General features: G+C 43.1%; 1 protein-coding gene across 19 annotated transcripts in view; it reads left to right on the forward strand.

The window, feature by feature from the left end:
* TEX36 (testis expressed 36) overlaps nucleotides 1-24,154 on the forward strand; it is a 50,371-nt gene that overhangs the window by 6,662 nt on the left and 19,555 nt on the right. For 15 of the 19 annotated variants that reach the window (XR_009005714.1, XR_009005716.1, XR_009005715.1 and 12 more), the window contains 2 exons: nucleotides 506-705; nucleotides 4,046-4,149. The gene's annotated coding sequence lies outside the window, so the exon portion shown is untranslated. Of the gene's footprint in view, nucleotides 1-505; nucleotides 706-4,045; nucleotides 4,150-17,178; nucleotides 17,300-21,437; nucleotides 21,554-23,321; nucleotides 23,377-24,154 lie in introns of those variants that run through there. The other 4 variants (XM_057531330.1, XM_007173285.2, XM_057531332.1 and 1 more) reach the window with 2 other exon arrangements.

Here is a 24,154-nt window from a genome sequence, read left to right on the forward strand (position 1 = left end):
AGCAACAGTTCCAAACTCACTAACGACTGCTCTCCAGGCACCTCACTGGTGGCTGGAGCACTAGTGGTGATTCATGCTGGGCACGCACCTTAGGCTGAGGGTGAGAAGGAAAGAATTCTCAAATGAACCTTCAAATCAATCCCTCAGGCAGGCCTCTGCCTTTCCAGTTAAGGACTTGGCCTTTGCAGACCCTAATGAATCATTTAGCCATTAAGCATTTCCAAGGAAGCTTCCAGTGGAGAGAACAAAAGGAAGGCATCACTTAGTGCAAAAGTGTCCGGTGTCAGAACTGGACCTTTTCACTAAACATTTCTATATTTGTCTTCCTGTGGGCATTGAAGAGATCTATTTTACCTTGTCAGTGTAATGCAGTCACAAGGCTGCACCCAGGAATGGAATCCACTGCAGGAGCATGTTGGACAGAATGGTAACTACTGGATGGACCACGAGTGTTATCCACATATGACAATTTTTTACATATTTATTTACATTTTGTTCTCTCCAGGAAATGAAGCCAGAATCCACAGATGTCATTATCCATCTGCACGCTTTTGTTTACTACCCAGAAGGCAAGAATATTGCATTTTAAAAGTGTCCGGACTTTTGTTCTTTCTTATCACAAATGACTTGAGAAGATCTGACCATTCACAGTTACCCTGAGTGGAAGTGCCAAAGACTTGCTTCTTAGAGCGCTTTGAGATTCAGGTACAAAAGGCATTTTATAAGCACAGAGTTAAAAAGCATCATTTATATTCATTTGCTGCTGTGGCATTTCTCTCTGGAATCTTCCTCGTGTCTGTCAACATTGTGCAAAAGGACTGGCCTCATCTACATTACAAATATCTCTCCTTTAATGGTCTGGAAGTAGGAAAGGGACTGCATAAGAGTGAGCTCTCATGTTGGAGGGTCTCCTGCTTGTTTATCCCTAAAACTGGTTGGACATGATGGCTGTGGATGTCATGAATTGTTTTGGAAAGACCTGAGTATGAAATCAATACAGTGCTTTGTGCATCTTGGCTGTAGTGAATGTGTATTATCTGACTTCAGTGACTCATGGGAGAATCACAGCCATAGGGAAGAGCTTCTGAGGGGTCATTTAGAATGGAGCCATTCTGGGCGGAGGGTGGTCAGTTCTCTACTAGCTTCCGGAGTGGAGAAATTTCCGCCATGATGGCTCCTTTGACCTGTGGCAGATCCTTTCTTGCAGGGGCCCTGCTTGGTATGATTTAAGAAGCATCAAGGACTTTCTGCCCCAGAAGATCTCAGTGTGTGACATCACACACATGGATGAGGGTTTGCCAACTGTATTAGTTAAAGTAGAGCCTGGCTTGGAGGGGCTCCCATGCCCCTCTGGGAATGTTCTAGAACATGGGGCATTACCCAAGAGACAGAGCCTGGGATGGTGTTACTCAGGTCAAAGGTCTGAGCGTGGGGGGCCATATAAATGAGTGGTGGGGCGGTGTGTATAGATGCAGGAGGAGAGGTGCTTGGAGAGCAGGAGTGCTGCTACCAGGAGAGATGGTTCCCAAAGGGAGAGACGCATATGCCAAGCCCTTTTTCCTCTGCCCAGGGTCCCTTCTGAATCTGCAAATCAGCTTCTGCTTCTCCTCCTCCTTTGCCGCCTTCTTCAAATCTTTTCATCACAAAAATTTCAAATATACACCTAAGCAGAGAGAAAGGTAAAATGAACCCCCATGTACCCATCACCATTATCCACCTTGAAAAGTGACCAACACCATCCAATCTCCTTCCACACACCCTCCCCTTCCTCTGATGATTATTGAAATTAGCTTATACTTTTTTTTTTTTTTTTCTTATTTATTTATTTATTTATTTATTTTTATTTTTGGCTGTGTTGGGTCTTCGGTTCGTGCGAGGGCTTTCTCCAGTTGCGGCAAGCGGGGGCCACTCTTCATCGCGGTGCGGGGACCGCTCTTCATCGCGGTGCGCGGGCCTCTCACTATCGCGGCCCCTCCCGTCGCGGGGCACAGGCTCCAGACGCGCAGGCTCAGCAATTGTGGCTCACGGGCCCAGCTGCTCCGTGGCATGTGGGATCTTCCCAGACCAGGGCTCGAACCCGTGTCCCCTGCATTAGCAGGCAGATTCTCAACCACTGCGCCACCAGGGAAGCCCCTATACTTTTTTTTAAAAATAAATTTATTTGTTTATTTTTGGCTGCGTTGGGTCGTCGTTGCTGTGCGCGGGCTTCCTCTAGTTGCGGTGAGCCGGACCTACTCTTCGTTGTGGTGCGCAGGCTTCTCATTGCGGTGGCTTCTCTTGTTGCAGAGCATGGGCTCTAGGTGCACAGGCTTCAGTAGTTGTGGCACATGGGCTCAGTAGTTGTGGCTCGTGGTCTCTAGAGCCCAGGCTCAGTAGTCATGGCACACAGGCCTAGTTGCTCCGTGGCATGTGGGATCTTCCCGGACCAGGGCTCGAACCCATGTCCCCTGCATTGGCAGGCAGATTCTTAACCACTGCACCACCAGGGAAGCCCTCCTTAATTATTCTTAATTTAATGCTCCCTGTTGCATTTTTCTGGCCATTTTCTTCTGTCAATCACTGTCTTAAGTCAGTCTCCTGGATTGGCTATGAAAAGACACCTTTCTCAAGGGAGCCCTAGGCAGACACATTTCTCAAGGGAGCCCTAGGCAGACACATTTCTCAAGGGAGAAATGTTGAGACTGGCCAAACGACGTAGGCTTAATTCAGTTCCACCCGACAGACAGGCGTCTAGTCCTAGGCACAGTGCTGGGTTAAGGATGTCGGCAGAACAGGGTTCCTAACCTCAAAGGCACATGATCTAGTTCTGGGAAGAGGACAAGGGCTGTAGCAAGTAGTCAGCAATAGAAGGTGGATGTAACCACTGAGGAAGGGAAAAGACCAGGTGTGGGGGACATTCCAGGTTGAGATAGACACACTGGGCTGGGAGGGGTGAGGGTTCAGGGAGGTCAGCAAGGGCCGTGGAGCCTGAGGTGTTGAGGAGGGACTTGGAGGGTTGAGTGTGAGGTGGGACAGTGAAGGAAAAACACTTGCCAAAACGTGGAGGTGGGAATAGCTGAGGGAGCTGTGGTAGTCCCCCAGTTGGCTGGAATACAAGGTGCAAGGGGCTTGGTGGGAGGAATGGGGGAAGGAGGGGTGGCGGGGGGAGGAGGGCAATTGGTTCTTCTTAGGTTAAGAACTAGATAATACTTATTTCTAAGTAAGGAAAACCAAAACTGGATTTTTAGGGCATGGCTATGAAAAACATACTGCAGACCACACTTAGGAAACCGGAAGAAATCAAGGTGGGCTTAATGGAAGTTAGGCAGCAGGGGTGGTATAAGAAAACTCAGGTAGCTGCCTGAAATAAAGTGAACCCAGCTTCCACTAGCCAGGCGATGCATTTTTTAAACCTATAAATGAGGCTTACTGTGATTCCCCACTACATAAAATGTAAGTATAACTGTAGTCTTTTGCTGCTGAGTTCTGAGAAAATACGGTTTTTTTGTCTCTGCCGGTGAAATAAATACATGGACAGAAAATTCCTAGCATTGCTTCCATGTAAGAGAGGGCAAAGAAGATGGTGAGCTTTGGCAAAACGTTCATGTTTTGTAAATGAAACAGAACAGTAACTTGATTTTTCAAAAGAATAAGGTTTTCATTACAAATGTGGGCCCGTTTATGTTGGAAAATTCAAACGTAGCAAAACGCAAAAAGGCAAGAAAATGCATCATCGCACTATCCAAAGAACATAATTTTTAATGTTTTGGTGTCATATGACGATTTTGGAACATGTTTTTGATACTGAATGACTTCAGTAATTCACCCCGCCCCCCTCGCCACCCCATTCATTGTGCTTATCGAGTTTTGGCATTAATATTTCTATCTCTGTTGACTTTAAGAGTCAATCCTCCTTTGAGCTCAGATTGCAGATGGGATACAGGGGATCATCTCGATATTGAATGAGAGAGAAAGTTTATTCTCAGATATGCATGAAACCAGCCCTGTGCTTGTTTTTTGATTTTTGTTTTGTTTTTCATTTGTTTTGTTTGCTTTTTTTTTGCAGGGCCTGGGGAAGACTGTAAATGGAGTCTGCTGAGCATATGGCTAAATATCTAAGTTATATATTAAGCCAACAAATTGTTAAATAAAATATGTCCTCTCCTCCTTGCTTGGCTAGTACACCTTCATCACAGCCACCCCTTGGAGACTATTAAAATGTTCTATCCTCTGACCCTTCTAACAGGTGCCCCCTGGCCACCCCTTGGGCATAGGGGTACAAACACCAGGTCCTCTGGGGGTCAGGCCTGGGAAGCACACTGTGTGGGCCCCGAAGCAGGCTTGGAGCCATTAGGGCAGGCTCTCAGGAGCTCCAGGTGGGCCTGTCTCCCTGTGTGTTGCAGGGGAGTTAGGGCAGGGGTGGCCAGAGGAAAGCCAGAGCAGGCGCCCCGCTGACTCTGATTTGAGTGAATTATTCCATGTTTCTATGTACAGGTGGTGTGCTGGGTGCTGGGAACACAAAGGTGAGTGAAAACAGTTTAGTGGGGGCATATGCAGAAGCTGTCAAGTAAGTTCCCGCTCCCAAATGTGAACTTGCAACTATGACTTGACCCAGTCAGTAAAGTCAGGGAGGAGGTAACTAGGCAAAAAGGGCAGAGAAGAGAATTCCAGGCAGAGGGAAAAGCATAGGTGAAGTCCTGGTATCAACGGAGAGAGGCACAGCCATTGTGAGGCAGGGGAACACGGTGGTAAGGCTGGGACAGGAGCCGCAGGAGCTTGAGATGGGAGGCGGGGCTGGAGAGGCAGGTGCGCACTGACCAGGGGAGGTCTCCGTGACCTTGTTAAGGAATTTCTCAGGATCCTCAGTGAAAGGCTTTGAGCAAAGGGTCACAGGATCACGGTAAACAAGGCTACACCATCTTGAATTGGTCCTGGCTAGACATAATGGTTCTTTGGACCAGTGGGATAGTGGAGATGGCGAATTGCAGACAGGCTCCAGGGAGATTTAGAAAGTAAAATGGCCAGGACTTCGGGGGGATTGGATTAGGGGCAAGTGGGAAATACGTATCAGGGGTAATTGGTCAGATAAATGGGGTGGACGATCTGGGAACACTGAAAGAAGGTGAGGTTGGAGGGATAGGTCATGAGTTGGCTCTGGGGCATATAGGTTTGAGGTACCTTTGGGGCACCTAGGACGGTCCTCAGCAGGCAGGAGGATATACCACTTGAGCAGTAAAAAGAGGTCAGGGCTGCAGATTTAGGTGTGGGAGTCATCTCCACAGAGGTGGTGAGCCAACCTTAACCTTAGGCTTAGGATTAGGGTCCACGGATGTGATGTCTGGGGAGAGACTGTCCACTCACCTGGTAGAAATTAAACAACCCAAGCTTTCTGATGCAGATGAGAACCTTAAGAATGGAATCACACCAGCTGTGAACTAAAATGACAAAGAAAAACCTTCTAGCAACCTTGCTCATGACATTGGTCACTGTAAACAGGCTTGTCATGCACAAACCACCTGCAACAACGAAGAGGATTAGGGATGAGTTGGTCACAGTTGCATGGGGACTTTTTGTGCTTGTGAGTTTAAATCAGATTCCTGTTACATGCACACCATTTTGCCATGTGTATTTCTAAATATATCTTGCTGGCATATTTTATGCTTCAGTTAATTTAGTTGACATCTAATTTAATTGACATATAAAAATAAAATCAATTTTCAGACAAAATACCCATAAAATAAGTGGAATGCTATAATAAGTTTCAAGAAATTAAAATGTAATATATTTAGGCTTCTATTCTAAAGCAATTTCATCTAGAATGGTAGATATTGTAGATGTAATTTTTTTCTGAATCTCTGTCAATTATACAATAATAAATGTGGCTACTATATATCCAGAAATTTATTTTTTTTAACATCTTTATTGGAGTATAACTGCTTTACAATGTTGTGGTAGTTTCTGCTGTATAACAAAGTGAATCAGCTATATGTATACATATATCCCCATATCTCCTCCCTCTTGGGTCTCCCTCCCACCCTCCCTATCCCACCCCTCTAGGTGGTCACAAAGCACCGAGCTGATCTCCCTGTGCTATACAGCTGCTTCCCAGTAGCTATCAATTTTACATTTGGTGGTGTATGTAAGTTCATGCCACTCTCTCACTTCGTCCCAGCTTACCCTTCCCCATCCCCGTGTCCTCAAGTCCATTCTCTGCATCTGCGTCTTTATTCCTGTCCTGCCCATAGGTTCTTCAGAACCATTATTTTTTTAGATTCCATATATATGTGTTAGCATACGGTATTTGTTTTTCTCTTTCTGACTTACTTCACTCTGTATGACAGACTCTAGCTCCATCCACCTCACTACAAATAACTCAATTTCATTTCTTTTTACGGCTGAGTAATATTCCATTGTATATATGTGCCACATCTTCTTTATCCATTCATCTGTCAATAGACACTTAGGTTGCTTCCATGTCCTGGCTATTGTAAATAAAGCTGTGATGAACATTGTGGTACTTGACTCTTTTTGAATTATGGTTTTCTCAGGGTATATGCCCAGTAGTGGGATTGCTGGGTCATATGGTAGTTCTATTTTTAGTTTTTTGAGGAACCTCCATACCGTTCTCCATAGTGGCTGTATCAGTATACATTCCCACCAACAGTGCAAGAGGGTTCCCTTTTCTCTACACCCTCTCCAGCATTTATTGTTTCTAGATTTTTTGATGATGGCCATTCTGACTGGTGTGAGGTGATACCTCATTGTAGTTTTGATTTGCATTTCTCTAATGATTAGTGATGTTGAGCATCCTTTCATGTGTTTGTTGGTAATCTGTATCTCTTCTTTGGAGGAATGTCTATTTAGGTCTTCTGACCATTTTTGGATTGGGTTGTTTGTTTTTTTGATATTGAGCTGCATGAGCTGCTTGTAAATTTTGGAGATTAATCCTTTGTCAGTTGCTTCATTTGCAAATATTTTCTCCCATTCTGAGGGTTGTATTTTCATCTTGTTTATGGTTTCCTTTGCTGTGCAATAGCTCTTAAGTTTCATTAGGTCCCATTTGTTTATTTTTGTTTTTATTTCCATTTCTCTAGGAGGTGGGTCAAAAAGGATCTTGCTGTGATTTATGTTATAGAGTGTTCTGCCTATGTTGTCCTCTAAGAGTTTAATAGTGTCTGGTCTTACAATTAGGTCTTTAATCCATTTTGAGTTTATTTCTGTATATGGTGCTAGGGAGTGTTCTAATTTCATTCTTTTCCATGTAGCTGTCCAGTTTTCCCAGCACCACTTATTGAAGAGGCTGTCTTTTCTCCATTGTATATTCTTGCCTCCTTTATCAAAAATAAGGTGACCATATGTGCATGGGTTTATCTCTGGGCTTTCTATCCTGTTCCATTGATAGATGTTTCTGTTTTTGTGCCAGTACCATACCGGCTTGATTACTGTAGCTTTGTAGTATAGTATGAAGTCAGGGAGTCTGATTCCTCCAGCTCTGTGTTTCTTTCTCAAGATTGCTTTGGCAATTTGGAGTCTTTTGTGTTTCCATACAAATTGTGAAATTTTTTGTTCTAGTTCTGTGAAAAATGCCATTGGTAGTTTGATAGGGATTGCATTGAATCTGTAGATTGCTTTGGGTAGTATAGTCACTTTCACAATGTTGATTCTTCCAATCCAAGAACGTGGTATATCTCTCCATCTGTTGGTATCATCTTTAATTTCCTTCATCAGTGTCTTATAGTTTTCTGCATACAGGTCTTTTGTCTCCTTAGGTAGGTTTATTCCTAGGTATTTTATTCTTTTTGTTGCAGTGGTAAATGGGAGTGTTTCCTTAATTTCTCTTTCAGATTTTTCATCATTAATGTATAGGAATGCAAGAGATTTCTGTGCATTAATTTTGTATCTTGCTACTTTACCAAATTCATTGATTAGCTCTAGTAGTTTTCTGGCGGCAGTTTTAGGATTCTCTATGTATAGTATCATGTCATCTGCAAACAGTGACAGCTTTACATCTTCTTTTCTGATTTGGATTCCTTTTATTTCTTTTTCTTCTCTGATTGCTGTGGCTAAAATTTCCAAAACTATGTTGAATAATACTGGTGAGAGTGGACAACTTTGTCTTGTTCCTGATCTTAGGGGAAATGGTTTCAGTTTTTCACCATTGAGAACAATGTTGGCTGTGGGTTTGTCATATATGGCCCTTTTTATGTTGAGGTAAGTTCCCTCTATGCCTACTTTCTGGAGGGTTTTTATCATAAATGGGTGTTGAATTTTGTCGAAAGCTTTCTCTGCATCTATTGAGATGATCATGTGGTTTCTCTCCTCCATTTTGTTAATATGGTTTATCACATTGATTGATTTGTGTATATTGAAGAATCCTTGCATTCCTGGGATAAACCCCACTTGATCATGGTGGATGATCCTTTTAATGTGCTGTTGGAATCTGTTTGCTAGTATTTTGCTGAGGATTTTTGCATCTATGTTCATTAGTGATATTGGCCTGTAGTTTTATTTCTTTGTGACATCCTTGTCTAGTTTTGGTATCAGGGCGATGGTGGCCTTGTAGAAAGAGTTTGGGAGTGTTCCTCCCTCTGCTATATTTTGGAAGAGTTTGAGAAGGATAGCTGTTAGCTCTTCTCTAAGTGTTTGATAGAATTCTCCTGTGAAGCCATCTGGTCCTGGGCTTTTGTTTGTTGGAAGATTTTTAATCACAGTCTCAATTTCATTACTTGTGATTGGTCTGTTTATATTTTCTATTTCTTCCTGGTTCAGTCTCAGAGGTTGTGCTTTTCTAAGAATTTGTCCATTTCTTCCAGGTTGTCCATTTTATTAGCATATAGTTGCTTGTAGCAATCTCTCATGATCCTTTGTATTTCTGCAGTGTCAGTTGTTACTTCTCCTTTTTCATCTCTAATTCTATTGATTTGTGTCTTCTCCCTTTTTTTCTTCATGAATCTGGCTAACGGTTTATCAATTTTATTTATCTTCTCAAAAAAACGCTTTTAGTTTTATTGATCTTTGCATTTGTTTCCCTCATTTTTTTTTCATTTATTTCTGATCTGATCTTTATGATTTCTTTCCTTCTGCTAACTTTGGGATTTTTTTGTTTTTCTTTCTCTAATCGCTTTAGGTGTAAAGTTAGGTTGTTTATTTGAGATGTTTCTTGGTTCTTGAGGTAGGATTGTATTGCTATAAACTTCCCTCTTGCAAATGCTTTTGCTGCAACCCATAGATTTTGCGTCATCGTGTTTTCATTGTCATTTGTTTCTTCGTATTTTTTGATTTACCCTTTGATTTCTTCAGTGATCTCTTGATTATTTAGTAGTGTATTGTTTAGCCTGCATGTGTTTGTATTTTATACAGATTTTTTCCTGTAATTGATATCTAGTGTCATAGTGTTGTGGTCAGAAAAAATACTTGATACAATTTCAATTTTCTTAAATTTACCAAGGCTTGATTTGTGACCCAAGATATGATCTATCCTGGAGAATGTTCCATGAGCACTTGAGAAAAAAGTGTATTCTGTTGTTTTTGGATGGAACGTCCTATAAATATCAATTAAGTCCATCTTATTTAATGCATCATTTAAAGCTTGTGTTTCCTTATTTATTTTCATTTTGGATGATCTGTCCATTGGTGAAAGTGGGATGTTAAAGTCCCCTACTATGATTGTGTTACTGTTGATTTCCCCTTTTATGGCTATTAGTATTTCCCTTATGTATTGAGGTGCTCCTATGTTGGGTGCATAATTATTTACAATTGTTATGTCTTCTTCTTGGATTGATCCCTTGATCATTAGGTAGTGTCCTTCTTTGTCTCTTGTAAGCGTTTTTATTTTAAAGTCTATTTTGTCTGATATGAGAATTGCTACTCCAGCTTTCTTTTGATTTCCATTTGCATGGAATATCTTTTTCCATCCCCTCACTTTCAGTCTGTATATATCCCTAGGTGTGAAGTGGGTCTCTTGTAGACAGCATATATACTGGTCTTGTTTTTGTATCCATTCAGCCAGTCTATGTCTTTTGGTTGGAGCATTCAATCCATTTACATTTAAGGTAATTATTGATATGTATGTTCCTATTCCCATTTTCTTAATTGTTTTGGGTTTGTTATTGTAGGTCTTTTCCTTCTCTTGTGTTTCCTGTCTAGAGAAGTTCCTTTAGCATTTGTTGTAAAGCTGGTTTGGTGGTGCTGAATTCTCTTAGCTTTTGCTCATTTGTGAAGGTTTTAATTTCTCTGTCGAATCTGAATGAGATCCTTGCTGGGTAGAGTAATCTTGGTTGTAGCTTTTTCCCTTTCATCACTTTAAATATGTCCTGCCACTCCCTTCTGGCTTGCAGAGTTTCTGCTGAAAGATCAGCTGTTAACCTTATGGGGATTCCCTTGTATGTTATTTGTTGTTTTTCCCTTACTGCTTTTAATATTTTTTCTTTGTATTTAATTTTTGATAATTTGATTAATATGTATCTTGGCGTGTTTCTCCTTGGATTTATCCTGTATGGGACTGTCTATGCTTCCTGGACTTGATTGACTATTTCCTTTCCCATATTAGGGAAGTTTTCAACTATAATCTCTTCAAATATTTTCTCAGACCCTTTCTTTTTCTCTTCTTCTTCTGGGACCTCTGTAATTCAAATGTTGGTGCATTTAGTGTTGTCCCAGAGGTCTCTGATACTGTCCTCAATTCTTTTCATTCTTTTCTCTTTATTCTGCTCTGCAGTAGTTATTTCCACTATTTTATCTTCCAGGTCACTTATCTGTTCTTCTGCCTCAGTTATTCTGCTGTTGATTCCTTCTAGAGAATTTTTATTTTCATTTACTGTGTTGTTCATCATTGTTTGTTTGCTCTTTAGTTCTTCTAGGTCCTTGTTAAACGTTTCTTATATTTTCTCCATTCTATTTCCAAGATTTTAGATCATGTTTAGTATCATTATTGTGAATTCTTTTTCAGGTAGACTGCCTATTTCCTCTTCATTTGTTTGGTCTGGTGAGTTTTTACCTTGCTCCTTCATCTGCTGTGTGTTTCTCTGTTTTCTCATTTTGCTTAACTTACTGTGTTTGGGGTCTCCTTTTCCCAGGCTGCAGGTTTGTAGTTCCTGTTGTTTTTGGTGTCTGCCCCCCATGGCTAAGGTTGGTTCAGTGGGTTGTGTTGGCTTCCTGGTGGAGGGGACTGTTGCCTGTGTTCTGGTGGATGAGGCTGGATCTTGTCTTTCTGGTGGGAAGGACTGCATCCGGTGGTGTGTTTTGGGGTGTCTGTGACCTTATGATTTTAGGCAGCCTCTCTGCTAATGGGTGGGGTGTATTCCTGTCTTGCTAGTTGTTTGGCATAGGGTGTCCAGCACTATAGATTGCTGGTCGTTGAGTGGAGCTTGGTCTTAGCGTTGAGATGGAGATCTCTGGAAGAGCTTTTGCCGTTTGATATTACGTGGAGCTGGGAGGTCTCTGGTGGACCAATGTCCTGAACTCAGCTCTCCCACCTCAGAGACACAGGCCTGACTCCCAGCTGGAGCAGCAAGACCCTGTCAGCTACACGGCTCAGAAGAAAAGGGAGATAAAAAAGAAAGAAAGGGGGGGGGGGAGAGAGAGAGAGAGAGAGAGGGAGAAAGAAAGAAAAGAAGGAATAAAATAAAGTTATTAAAATAAAAAAATTTTTTAATTATTAAAAATTAAAAAAATTAAAAGTAATTTAAAAAAGAAAAAAAAGAAAGAAGAGAGCAACCAAACCAAAAAACAGATTCACTAATGATAACAAGTGCTAAAAACTTACTAAAAAAACCAAAAACAAACAAACAAACAAAATGGACAGACAAAACCCTAGGACAAATGGTAAAAGCAAAGCTATACAGACAAAATAACACAAAGAAGCATACACATACACACTCACAAAAAGAGAAAAAGGAAAAAATATATATATATCTATATATAAAAAAAAGGAAGAGAGCAAACAAATCAATAAACAAATCTACCAATGATAATAAACTCTAAATACTAAACTAAGATAGACGTAAAACCAGAAACAAATTAGATGCAGAAAGCAAACCCCAAGTCTACAGTTGCTCCCAAAGTCCACCACCTCAAGTTTGGGATGATTCGTTGTCTATTCAGGTATTCCACAGATACAGGGTACATCAAGTTGATTGTGGAGATTTAATCTGCTGCTCCTGAGGCTTCTGGGAGAGATTTCCCTTTCTTTTCTTTGTTCGCACAGCTCCCGGGGTTCAGCTTTGGATTTGGACCCGCCTCTGTGTGTAGGTTGCCTGAGGGCATCTGTTCTTCGCTCAGACAGGACGGGGTTAAAGGAGCAGCTGATTCAGGGGCTCTGGCTCACTCAGGCCGGGGGGAGGGAGGGGTATGGAATGCGGGGTGAGCCTGCAGCGGCAGAGGCTGGCATGACGTTGCACCAGCCTGAGACGTGCTGTGTGTTCTCCCAGGGAAGTTGTCCCTGGATCATGGGACCCTGGCAGTGGCGGGCTGCACAGGTTCCCAGGAGGGGAGGTGTGGATAGTGCCCTGTGCTTGCACACAGGCTTCTTGGTGGCTGCAGCAGCAGCAGCCTTAGTGTCTTGTGTCCGTCTCTGGTGTCCACGCTGATAGCCGCGGCTTGCGCCCCTCTCTGGAGCCTGTTTAGGCGGTGCTCTGATACCCTCTCTTCGCGCAACCTGAAACAATGGTCTCTTGCCTCTTAGGCAGGTCCAGACATTTTCCTGGACTCCCTCCTGGCCAGCTGCAGCCCCCTTCAGGCTGTGTCCATGCAGCCAACCCCAGTCCTCTCCCTGGGATCTGACCTCCAAAGCCTGAGCCTCAGCTCTCAGCCCCCGCCCGCCCCGGCGGGGGAGCAGACAAGCCTCTCGGGCTGGTGAGTGCTGGTTGGCATGAATCCTCTGTGCGGGAATCTCTCCGCTTTGCCCTCCGCACCCCTGTTGCTGCGCTCTCCTCCGTGGCTCCGAAGCTTCCCCCCGCCACCCCCCATCTCTGCCAGTGAAGGAGATTCCTAGCGTGTGGAAACTTTTCCTCCTTCACGGCTCCCTCCCAGAGGTGCAGGTCCCGTCCCTATTCTTTTGTCTCTTTTTCTTTTTTCTTTTGACCTACCCAGGTACGTGGGGAGTTTCTTGCCTTTTGGGAAGTCTGAGGTCTTCTGCCAGCATTCAGTAGGTGTTCTTTAGGAGTTGTTCCACATGTAGATGCATTTCTGATTTTTTTTTTTAATTATTAGCACCTTTAATTATTATTTATTTATTTATTTATTTTGGCTGTGTTGGGTCTTCGTTTCTGTGCGAGGGCTTCGTCCAGTTGCGGCAAGCGGGGGCCACTCTTCATCGCGGTGCGCGGGCCTCTCACTATCGCGGCCTCTCCTGTTGCGGAGCACAGGCTCCAGACGCGCAGGCTTAGCAGTTGTGGCTCATGGGCCCAGTTGCTCTGCGGCATATGGGATCCTCCCAGACCAGGGCTCGAACCCGTGTCCCCTGCACTGGCAGGCAGATTCTCAACCACTGCGCCACCAGGGAAGCCCTCTGATGTATTTGTGGGGAGGAAGGTGATCTCCACATCTCCTCTGCCATCTTGAAATTCTCTCTGAGAAATTTATTGCTTGGAGTAGTTTGTAATGAAACATGAAATTTTCTGTGGATGTTTCCTTTAAAATGTCAAAAAACCTAAATACAAATATTTTGTGTGTTGATGTTTGGCTGTATTTAAGCCATGACAATGATTATTACTTTGGGTATAAACACTATCAAATTTTCATTGGGTGAGTTATTTTTAAATTAATGTTGAGTTATGTTCTGTTTATTATCCTGTTTGCTTATGTTTCCTGCCATTTTCCATTTGTCTGTTTGAATCCTCTTTTTTAATAGTGAGTTAGCAACTGATAATGTGTATTGATTTCAGTTTTGCTTCTAATTTACATTTTTATCTCTTTGGTTGATGCATTTGGCTTAATCATTTCATTTTTATAAGCAGCTGTACAATTTGTTAATTTAGCTAGATGATTAAATTTGGCTTTTAAAGAAAGTTTGTTTTAGAAAATGGTCCCTGAAGTAAATTAGCATTTGGTATTTCCAGCATGTCAAAGGGGCTGGTCTCTTTAAGATAACTAGACATGTAACTCTAAAATTTAAAAGTGGTTTTATAATTTTGAAACCTCTGAATATATAGATCTGTATATTCCAGTAGGTGGTGCAAATCGACTCCATTTCAAATGGAAATGTAATTTAAAATTGTGATGTAACTATTTTCACTGTAAAAATAATATTTCAACATGTTTTCTAACTGAAAAATTGCTTTCCTCTATTTGTAAAGGAAGCTTGATGTACTGTCTCAGTGCTCATTTTTCTTGTGTTTTATTCCACAAGTACCATTATGGTGATGATCACTGTGACAGGGGAGCTGAGAGGGAAAATTGGGGGGGGCTACAAAAACCAGGGAGACCTGTTAAAAATTATAATACAAGAGAAATTAGGGAAACACTCCTATTTACCACTGCAACAAAAAGAATAAAATACCTATGAATAAACCTACCTAAGGAGACAAAAGACCTAGAAAACTATAAAACACTGATGAAAGAAATTAAAGATGATACAAACAGATGGAGAGATATACCACGTTCTTGGATTGGAAGAATCAACATTGTGAAAGTGACTATACTACCCAAAGCAATCTACAGATTCAGTGCAATCCCTATCAAACTACCAATGGCATTTTTCACAGAATTAGAACAGAAAATTTTACAATTCATATGGAAACACAAAAGACCCCAAATAGCCAAAGCAATCTTGAGAAAGAAAAACGGAGCTGGAGGAATCAGGCTCCCTGACTTCAGACTATACTACAAAGCTACAGTAATCAAGCCAGTATGGTACTGGCACAAAAACAGAAATATAGATCAGTGGAACAGGATAGAAAGCCCAGAGATAAACCCACGCCCATATGGTCACCTTATCTTTGATAAAGGAGGCAAGAATATACAATGGAGAAAAGACAGCCTCTTCAATAAGTGGTGCTGGGAAAACTGGACAGCTACATGGAAAAGAATGAAATTAGAACACTCCCTAACACCATATACAGAAATAAACTCAAAATGGATTCGAGATGTAAATGTAAGACCGGACACTATAAAACTCTTAGAGGACAACATAGGCAGAACACTCTATGACATAAATCACAGCAAGATCCTTTTTGACCCACCTCCTAGAGAAATGGAAATAAAAACAAAAATAAACAAATGGGACCTAATGAAACTTAAAAGCTTTTGCACAGCAAAGGAAACCATAAACAAGATGAAAATACAACCCTCAGAATGGGAGAAAATATTTGCATTTGAAGCAACTGACAAAGGATTAATCTCCAAAATTTACAAGCAGCTCATGCAGCTCAATATCAAAAAAACAAACAACCCAATCCAAAAATGGTCAGAAGACCTAAATAGACATTTCTCCAAAGAAGAGATACAGATTGCCAGCAAACACATGAAAGGATGCTCAACATCACTAATCATTAGAGAAATGCAAATCAAAACTACAATGAGGTATCACCTCACACCAGTCAGAATGGGCATCATCAAAAAATCTAGAAACAATAAATGCTGGAGAGGGTGTAGAGAAAAGGGAACCCTCTTGCACTGTTGGTGGGAATGTAAATTGATACAGCCACTATGGAGAACAGTATGGAGGTTCCTCAAAAAAGTAAAAATAGAACTACCATATGACCCAGCAATCCCACTACTGGGCATATACCCTGAGAAAACCATAATTCAAGAAGACTCATGTACCAAAATGTTCATTGCAGCTCTATTTACAATAGCCAGGACATGGAAGCAACCTAAATGTCGATCAACAGATGAATGGATAAAGAAGATGTGGCACATATATACAATGGAATATTACTCAGCCGTAAAAAGAAATGAAATTGAGTTATTTGTAGTGAGGTGGATGGAGCTAGAGTCTGTCATACAGAGTGAAGTAAGTCAGAAAGAGAAAAACAAATACCGTATGCTAACACATATATATGGAATCTAAAAAAATAATGGTTCTGAAGAACCTATGGGCAGGACAGGAATTAAGATGCAGACGTAGAGAATGGACTTGAGGACACGGGGATGGGGAAGGGTAAGCTGGGACGAAGTGAGAGAGTGGCATGGACATATATACACTACCAAATGTAAATAGATAGCTAGTGGAAAGCAGCCGCATAGAGCAGGGAGATTAGCTTGGTGCTTTGTGACCACCTAGAGGGATGGGATAGGGAGGGTGGGAGGGAGACAGAAGAGTGAGGAGATATGGGGATATATGTATATGTATAGCTGATTCACTTTGTTATAAAGCAGAAACTAACACACCATTTTAAAGCAATTATACTCCAATAAAGATGTTAAAAATATTATAATACAAAGACAAGTCATTTGCTTCTGTGCTTCAGTTCCATAATAAAATGAGCATAATGTCAGTATCAGTGTTATTCCAGTAGCTTTTATGCCCACATGATGAACTGAATGCCATGTTTCATCTTTTATAGAAATTGGGGGTGTTCCACTCCCAGGAATCTGATATTCTCACACTAGCGCATAAAATATGTATGCAAGCATATTTTTAAAATTAATTTTTTACTTGTATCACAGTAATACACATGCATTAAAGGCAGCAAAGTAGAATGATCGAGAGCAGGGATTCTGGAGTCAGCCTGCCCAGGCTGGAGCCCTCTCCACCTCCCTCGATCTGTTTTCTTTCTCCAAAATGTGGAACAGACACCTACCTCATAGTGATACGAGAATTAAATGAGCATATACATAAAGTATTTAAAGCAGGCCTGTAGGAATGTGAACACTGTACTTTTAAAAGTCAAACTGCAGAAAGGACTGTAATAAAAAGGAGCAGTTTCTGGCCACGTTCCTCCCATCTCCCCATGTCACTTCCAGGTGGTGAGTGCTCACAACTCCTGGCTGTTGCTCCTGTTGGTTCCCACTGTAACTCCAAATATTATTCTTATACAAGTATTTCTTTTAATCCATTTAATCCATTTTTAAGTGTGCAGTTCGGTGGCATTAAGCACATCCACAATGTTGTGGGACCATCACCACCATCCAACTCCACAGCTTTTTTACCTTCCCAAACAGAAACTCTGTGCCCATTAAACAATAGCTCTCCACTCCCCCATCCCCTCAGCCCCTCATAACCTCTGTTTTCTGTCTCTATGAATTTGCCTATTCTAGGTACCTCATAGAAGTGGAATCACAATATTTGTCCTTTTGTGACCGGCTTATCTCACCGAGCATAAAGTCTTCAAAACTCATCCATGCTGCAGCAGGTGTCAGAACTTCCTTCCTTCTTAAGGTTGAGTAATATTCCATTGTATGTATATGCCACATTTTGTGTATGCATTCATCTGCCTGTGAATTTAGGTTGTTTCCACCTTTTGGCTGCTGCAAATGCTGCTATGAACATAAATATCCATCTGAGCCTCTGCTTTCAGTTGTTTTGGATGGCTATTTCTTGATTAATCATTTTTTAACATTATCTTTTAATTTCCAGACATGTTAAATCAGACATGTGAGGACTTAATTACAACAACTCCCTACTTTTCTACACACTCCCCACCCCCACCCTCGCATAGTTTTGGTTAAATAATAAATCAGTGTTTTGTCTATTGTAACTTTACAAATGTTGTCAGCTGCTGAGCCAGACGTGCTCTAGCCCCTTGTCTATTTTCCGGAATACTCTTTTTTTTCTGGAGTTAACAGTGACATCAACTTTACATTTGCTCAGTTTTGTATGTACTATCATCACTACATTTTCCTTAATGCCCTGCTACATGTTTACTGATAACAAGTTCCACTGGGGCAGGCACAAGAGTTCTTTTTTTTTTTTTAATTTTTATTTATTCATTTATTTATTTATTCATTCATTTATGGCTGTGTTAGGTCTTCGTTTCTGTGCGAGGGCTTTCTCTAGTTGTGGCAAGTGGGGGCCACTCTTCTTCATCGCGGTGCGCGGGCCTCTCACTGTAGCGGCCTCTCTTGTTGCGGAGCACAGGCTCCAGACACGCAGGCTCAGCAATTGTGGCTCACGGGCGTAGTTGCTCCGCGGCATGTGGGATCTTCCCAGACCAGGGCTCGAACCCGTGTCCCCTGCATTGGCAGGCAGATTCTCAACCACTGTGCCACCAGGGAAGCCCAAGAGTTCTTTTTTTTTTTTTTTTTTTTCGTCTTTTTGCAGAAGCCCAATATCCTCCTACTCCAGTCTGGAGTGGATGTTTCTTTGCACCACTGCATCCTCTGTCTTCCCTGCTTTCTCCTGTTATTTCCCGCATCCCACCTGTGTTGTTCGAAGCACATATTTCAGTAGTTTCCTGAGAAAATTTACATGGGATATAAAAATATTGAGTTCTTGCATGTGTTAAAAATATATTTGTATAACCCTTACTATTTGGGAAGATAGTTTGGCTGGGAATAGAAACCTGAACTGAAAAATCATTCAGTATAAGGCACCCTTGTTATTGGTTTTAGCTTTCAGTGCTGCTGCTGAGAAATGGTTATGCTACTTGGATTCTTTTTTTTTTTTTCTGTTTTATTTTGAAAAATGTCAAGCCTACTATTAAAAAAACCTAAAGAACAGAACAACAAACACCTGAATACTCCACACCTAGCCTCATTATTGTTAACATTTTGCCACATCAGCTTCCTCTGATTTTGTCTTTTTCTCTCCTGGTCAGTTGGTCTATCATCCATCCATCCACCCACTTATATTTCTATCTCTCTATACATATATTCACATGTATATCTATATGAGTATAATTTCCTTTGTTGAATATTTGGAAGGTACAGGTATTGTGATGCCTCCATCCTAAATACTTCAGCATAGCTCTTCTCAGAACAAGGACATTCACCTATATTTGCATAATACTATTATCATAAAATAAAATCCAATATAGAGTCTGTATTTGAATTCCCCAATGGTCTCATGCCATCCTTTATAGCTGCCTTTCTTCTTTTGCTGATCCAGGATCAAATTGCAGCTGTCACATCACACATGTTCATTGTAATGGACTCTATCTGTGCCCTGCCCCTGTCTGGAGACCATTCAGTGTGCTCTGGCCAACTTGTGGCTGCCAGAAGCTGTGTCCCTGTGCCTAAGGGCTTTTCTCCAGATTAACTGTGATTATTAGCCTTTCACTGAAGTGCCCATTTTTAGTCCTGTGCTCCTTCACCTCCATGTCTCATGTCTCACCTGTGGAGGCTCTCAGGTTCATTTTTTCTGGAGGATAAGCCTCTGCTCGCCTGCTGGTGATGTCAGAGTGGAGATGGGAGGAATAGTTGCTTGGCTACATAGGATGGGAAAGGAGTGAGGGTTTAACCCTTCTGTCTACAAATTTTCAACCAATCCTCTGTTCTCAGCCCCCGACTTGCCCTGCCCCCACTCTCCACACTATCTGTGTCTCCCAGTTCTGTGTGTGTCACGTGGCTAACTTCCTAGTGGCACCTGAGATGTAGCTGCTGCTCTTTGCTGCATCCGCTACTGTTTCTCCACCTGCTTTGTATATTCCAAAAAAATCTGCTGAATCTTTCTTTCCTTATTGTCACTTCTTTAGTTCTCTTCGTTCTTGTGGGTCTACACCTTTGAAAAATTCCTTTATTGGGGGGATTCCAGAAGGAGAGGAAATAGAAGCATGTGGTAAATTGGCCATGTTGACCCAGAAATTTGTAGCATATTTTTAATAGAAAATACCTATCATTTATTCAAGAGTATTAAGCACCTGCCATGTACCAGAATGTGGGGGTGAGAGCAAAACCAAAGGTAATTCCTGGGTTTATGAAGCTAGTAGAACACATGACATATTACAAACTGTGATGGGAGCTTTGAAGGAAGGTTCAGGTTTCTACACTTACCTGGGCGAACCGACTTGGTCTAGAGGACGTGATGTTTAAGATCTGAAGGATGAATAGGAGTCAGGGAGATAAAGGGGTAAGGTGGGCATGGGGCAGAGCAGTGTACTAAGGTCAATGGGAGCAGATTGAGGTCTGTGGAGGGAATGCAGAAAAGGAGGGGAAGATGGTGCGAGATGCAGCCAGAGGCAAGGGCAGGGGCCAGAGCGGCCAGGGGTCTATGGACCCAGGAAAGACTGTCTTTGTGCTCAGCGTAATGGAGACCTCTGAAGGGGTTTTAAGAGTTGACATGGTTTGATTTACAGTTTCAAAGCCCACGGGGTGCAGGATGGCTTGGTGAGGAGGGCAGTGTGGATGTGGGGATTCCTGGAAGGAGGCAGCCACCCAGTTGAGAAATAGTGTCACTTAAACCAGGGTGTTGGAAGCAGAGTTCAAGAGAGGTGGGTTCATTAGAGAGATATGCCAAGACCCGGGGATGGCTTGGGTTTGGGGAGTGGAGGAAAGAACGGTACGGGGATGACACCCAAGTCCTTGGTGTGTGGAACTGGATGGATGGCGGTGCCATTCACAGAGGCCGGAAGCTCTGCAGTATAACTAGATGTTAGAACTGTCAGAAACAACCGAATTGTCCAGCAATAGAGCAAGCAAATGGATTGTCACAGAGGCAGAGCTGGAGCAGCTATGGCTTCAACCAACGGGAAGCCAGAAAGTTGAGCAGATTAAGGAGAAAGAACGCGGGTGGTGATTATAGACAATAGGGTCAGGGTCAAGGTCAAGGAACTGGTGATCAATGAAAGATCCTCTCTCACAATCCCAATCCCAGTTTTTTTTTTTTTAAAGCAGTTATCTTTTTTATTTTATTTTATTTTATTTATTTATTTATGGCTGTGTTGGGTCTTCGTCTCTGTGCGAGGGCTTTCTCCAGTTGTAGCAAGCAGGGGCCACTCTTCATCGCGGTGCGCGGGCCTCTCACTATCGCGGCCTCTCTTGTTGCGGAGCACAGGCTCCAGACATGCAGGCTCAGTAATTGTGGCTCATGGGCCCAGGTGCTCCGTGGCATGTGGGATCCCCCCAGACCAGGGCTCGAACCCGTGTCCCCTGAATTGGCAGGCAGATTCTCAACCACTGCGCCACCAGGGAAGCCCCCAATCCCAGTTTTAAGAGGACAGGATTAGAGAAGGGGGCTCAGAAGGAAAATTCAAGGATGTTGGGTAAGTCGCTCCTTTTATCTTTTTATTTTATTTTTTATTGGGGTATAGTCGCTTTACAATGTTGTGTTAGTTTCTGCTGTACAATGAAGTGAATCAGCTATATGTATACATATATCCCCTCCCCCTTGGACCTGCCTCCCCCCCTCCCCCCATCTCACTCATCTAGGTTATCACAGAGCACCCAGCTGAGCTCCCTGTGCTATACAGCAGGTTCCCATCAGCTATTTATTTTACACACGGCAGTGTATATATGTCAATCCCAATTTCCAAATTCATCCCACCCTCCCTTCCCCTCTGCCCTGTGTCCACACATCCGTTCTCTACATCTGCGTCTCTATTCCTGCCCTGAAAATAGGTTCATCTGTACCATTTTTCTAGATTCCACATGTAAGTCTCTCCTTTTAAAATGTGATGTCTCCATTTCCGAGGGAAGTTGGTCATCCCAGATGATCACAAGGAAGAGATGATTTGGCCTCCAACACTGAATTATTCAGGTGGGTTGTACCTGATGCCACTTGTCTGGAATGGGGGGCAGGCTAGGCAGAGCCAAGCGGCCTCTACACAAAAAGGGGCAGTGGGCTTCAGTCAGATCTAGGGAGGGGCTGTGCTCTGAGCAGGTATTGAGATGCCTCTCTGCTTCAGCCCTCCCAGGCTCTCAGCTCCAGCTCCAACTTCAGCCCCATCCTGTACCACCCTCTGTCCGCCAGGGTTCAGCGGGAAACAGAGCTCACTCCAGACGGTTTAGTGAAAATGCGTTAATGAAAGCATCACTCATGGACACACATGGGACTACAAGGCTTTGTCCCTACCACCAGGGGACCAAAGGCATAAGGGAGGGAGTGGTGTTCTGGAGCTCAGTGAAGACTGGAACTGGGGCGGAGGTGGAAGGAAAATAGAGGTTACCAGAGAAATTATGCCAGAACAGGAAGGAAGTAGGGAAGAGATATCCCAGGTTTTCCCTCCTTTCTCTTCTCCCGCGTCCTATCACTCAAACCTGCCAGAAAGCCAGAAGGCAAAGGAGCCCAGGTGATGCTGTTGGCAGGGTCAGCCCTCTGGACAAGTCAGACAAGGATGGAGAATGGACCAGGGAAGGGGGGGCAGGTGGAGAACCCCTACCCACATCCCATCCTGACCGGCCGGCAAAGCCGCCCGTGCTCTGCAGTGACCAGAGTCCACACAGCTGCTGCTGGGAGATGCCTCCCTCTGAGGGTAGCCTCAGCTTGGGACCTGCCCAGACCCCAACGTGCGCCCCAGACCTGGCGGGGAGGCTCGCATACACCCAAACTCAGAATGAGCACGGAAACTTCTCCCAAGGCCAAATGGAAATGGCTTTTGGATTACACACCGTTTGGCTGGATTATCTGCACCATTGCCTCCGTCCATTACTGAGGAGAGCCAGGAGGGTCTGGACTGTCCTTGGAGTTCCAGGATGACCTTGTGGAGAGCTGATTACAGTCTGTGTGCGGAAAAAGAAGATGTTTGACTGTCATTTCTTCCCTCTCTCTGGTTCAGCGAAGCTTGATCTTTGGCCTGTGGCTAGATCCCATATTGAAGAGCCTGTCACTGCTGGTGATTTTTCTTGGAAGACCTCAATTCAGACCGAAGCAAGCCTTTCCATTAGCAAAGCTGTGCAGAATCCGTATTTGCCTTTGAGACTTCCAGGCTCCCCGTGTGGTGCGCGGGGGGCCCCTTCTGCACAGCACTCCTCCTCGCCCTCAACCCACTCACATGCCACCTGGCTGCACCCCCCTACCTCCAAGTCATAAGAAGAACAGATGCCAGCACAGCTGCATGGGGTCTCATGTTTGAACCAGGAAGAGAATGAGAGGCAGAATCCAAGGTCAGGGCCTGGGAGAATCCTGGAGAAGCCATCTTTGAGAATTAGGATATCTTCTTGGTGGGCTTTTCTGGTTGGCCCGGAGAGCATCTGCCTCTGCCACAGCCTCCTTTACATCCCAAAGCCCCGACACTATGGAGAGACCTCCAGAGCCTCAAAACGGGTCCTTAGCTCTGGTCCTGCCCATCTCTGATTTCCTAGGCCCCCTCCTCCTTCTGCCTTCACCACCACTGAGTTCCCATGGGCCTCGTGACAAAATTCATGCACTTTGGGGGACCAGTAACATAGAGTCAAAAGAGCTAACATTTATTTCCACCTAACTATGTGTCAGGCACTTTTTTGTGTGCATTTGACCTATATCAATAGCTTCAATCCTTATAATAACCCAAAGTGGTAGGTACTAGTTTTTTATTTCCATTTTACAGGTGAAAAAACTGATGCACAAAGAGATTAAGTAACTTGCTCAAGATCACACACCAAGTAAGTAGTGGTGCTGGGGTGCAAGCACCCCATGCTGTGTTCTCACCCACCGGCCAACGCTGCCTCCAGACGCCATCCCTGGGTGGGTTTCCCCAGGGTTTTTGCCACTGCTTATACATTTCTAAATGTTGGAATTTTTGTCCTGCAGAGAAATATTGAGAATATTGAGAAATACAGAGAAATATTGAGGTACTAGCATTCAGGTGGCTTTTGCTTTACTGTACAACTTAGAGAACACACAACAGATAATTCAAGACACACTTTTAAAAACTCTGTTTTACTCCACTGGATTGGGTTAGAACAGAGGTTGGCAATATTTTCAGACCAAAGAGTCCAACTGCACTAAAATCCAGAAAACATGGTCAACAAAGATGCAGGATGAAAATGCCTATTTTGTTTAACAGAGAAATATGTTACTTTATGTTAATGATATTGATAGGGTGATTAATAATGGAATAAATCAAATATGGAAGTTATCAACTCTGGTCCTTAGGACTGAGCCTTGGCCTTGATCACTTGGCCAGTGCCCTTGGGGCCTGCCTTAACCCCCTGTCAGGTGGAAGTCTGTCAGGTGATCTATTAACTATAAAAATTAACGCTTGTATCAAAGAAATCATGGCAAAAGCTTTTCAGTAGTGGAGAGGAGGGGTATCCCAAATTGACCTGATCTACCTTTTTGGGGTCTGATTCCTGAGGATGCGAAGCACTGAAAGTTTCAGATTGTGTTCATAAGAGCCCGTGAAGACGTTTGAGCATGTCTTAGCATTCCTGCTTAAAG

This window comes from Balaenoptera acutorostrata, chromosome 16, assembly GCF_949987535.1.
Source record: "Balaenoptera acutorostrata chromosome 16, mBalAcu1.1, whole genome shotgun sequence".
Lineage (NCBI taxonomy): Eukaryota > Metazoa > Chordata > Mammalia > Artiodactyla > Balaenopteridae > Balaenoptera > Balaenoptera acutorostrata.